Source organism: Mustela nigripes, chromosome 1, assembly GCF_022355385.1.
Source record: "Mustela nigripes isolate SB6536 chromosome 1, MUSNIG.SB6536, whole genome shotgun sequence".
Lineage (NCBI taxonomy): Eukaryota > Metazoa > Chordata > Mammalia > Carnivora > Mustelidae > Mustela > Mustela nigripes.
The window spans coordinates 13,894,282-13,896,202 of NC_081557.1; the positions used below are offsets into that span (position 1 = coordinate 13,894,282).

The 1,921-nt window shown below is 36.1% G+C and overlaps 1 pseudogene; it reads right to left on the reverse strand.

Moving 5' to 3' along the window:
• Nucleotides 1-1,357: 1,357 nt before the first annotated feature.
• LOC132000673 (olfactory receptor 5T2-like) lies at nucleotides 1,358-1,921 on the reverse strand (annotated as a pseudogene).

Here is a 1,921-nt window from a genome sequence, read left to right on the forward strand (position 1 = left end):
TTTTAATTTTTTTAACTTTTTTAGTAACAAATAATTTATTATTAACCACAGGGGTACAGGTCTGTGAATCACCAGTTTTACACATTTCATAGCACATACCTTCCCCAATGTCCATAACCCCACCACCCTCTCCCTATGCCCCTCCCCCGCAACCCTCCATTTGTTTTGTGAGATTAAGACTCTCTTACAGTTTGTCTCCCTCCTGATCCCATCTTGTTTCATTTATTCTTTTGCTACCCCCTACGCCCCCCACGTTGCCTCTCAACTTCCTCATATCAGGGAGATCATATAATAATTGTCTTTCTCTGATTGACTTATTTCGCTAAGCATGATACCCTCTAGTTCCATCCATGTCGTCAAAAATGGCAAGATTTCATTTCTTTGATGGTGGCATAGTATTCCATACCACATCTTCTTTATCCATTCATCTGTGGATGGACATCTAGGTTCTTTCTATTTGTGGAAAGAACAAATAGCCATTTGTCTATTGTAGACATTGCTGCTATAAACATCTGGGTGCATGGGCCCCTTTGGATCACTACATTAGTATCTTTAGGGTAAATGGCCAGTAGTGCAATGCTGGGTTCATCTATATACTTTTACTATAGACCTCTACATACTTTTATACTTTAGTTTTCAAATTGATTCATGTTAAATATTGGTCGATGCAAGTGTATTGCTTTTGTCAGTCACTGTGGAATTTTCTTCACTCAGTGCTACTATAGCTTATGTACTCAGGGTTCTACAGATTGACGCATCATCACACTGTTTATAGAAAGTCATTCCCACTCATTATGAGGTTACTTCTCCATCCTCAGTTCCTCAGCCAGACCTCCTTAAAATTGTTTCATTTGCTCTTCATGTACTTTCAGAGTAAAATCTATCAAGGCTAATGGCCATGACTTTTTCACTATTTGCCATTTTTGAATATTTTTATTCCACTATCAAAATCTTTCCTTATTACTACTGTCCAATAAAAGAAATGGTAAGATCCATTTATGAAACTCCAAAAGTTTTACTAGTAAGTATTAGATAGAGCATTTATTGATGTACTTAAGCTTAGGAAGAACAAATAAGTTGAACTTAGAGAAAAGCAACAACTGGTTAATTATATAAATATATGTGCATAGAATATATATGCAGACTATATATACACACCATATTACCCTATATATAATACACATATGCATTGTATATATATGTATGTATATATACTACATAAACTACATAAACATATACATAAACTACATACATATTATATATAATATATATAAACTATATAAATGCTACATAAACTATAAACTACATAAACATATACATCAACTACATATATATATATATGCATATAGATAGATAGTTAGATAAATATAAATATGTAGTTTTTGTGGGTATCAGAACAAGAAATCTAAGTGGTGGAGGGATCTTGCACAGGACATGCCTAATTTCATTGGATGCACAGAAGAACAGACTGAACGTGGCCACTGTGTGTACAGAAGCATGCAAAATGTCACCAAGGTGGGAAGCAATGATGAGTGGCCCATAGACCCTGAGCGACATGCCCATGGATTAGAGTAGAGGGTTGTAGATTGCCATGTAGCAGTCCTAATCCATGGAAGCCAAGAGGAAGCATTCTGTGGTCCCAAAGTAACAGCAAGAAACATCTGTGTGGCACAACCGAGGAATGAAATTACTTTATTCTTTGACACAAAATCTACTAGCATATTTGGGGTAATTACTGAAGAATAGCAGGCATCCACAGATTGTGAAGCCAAGGATCCCCAATGACCAATACAACCAGTCCTAAATTTCCCATCAGGGTAAAGAGGTAGATTTTCAGAAACAGGAAAAATAAGGCCAACCATCCAGGTTTTTCGGTAAAGCCCTTCAGTACAAATGTGGTAACTTCAGTGACGTTTTTCAT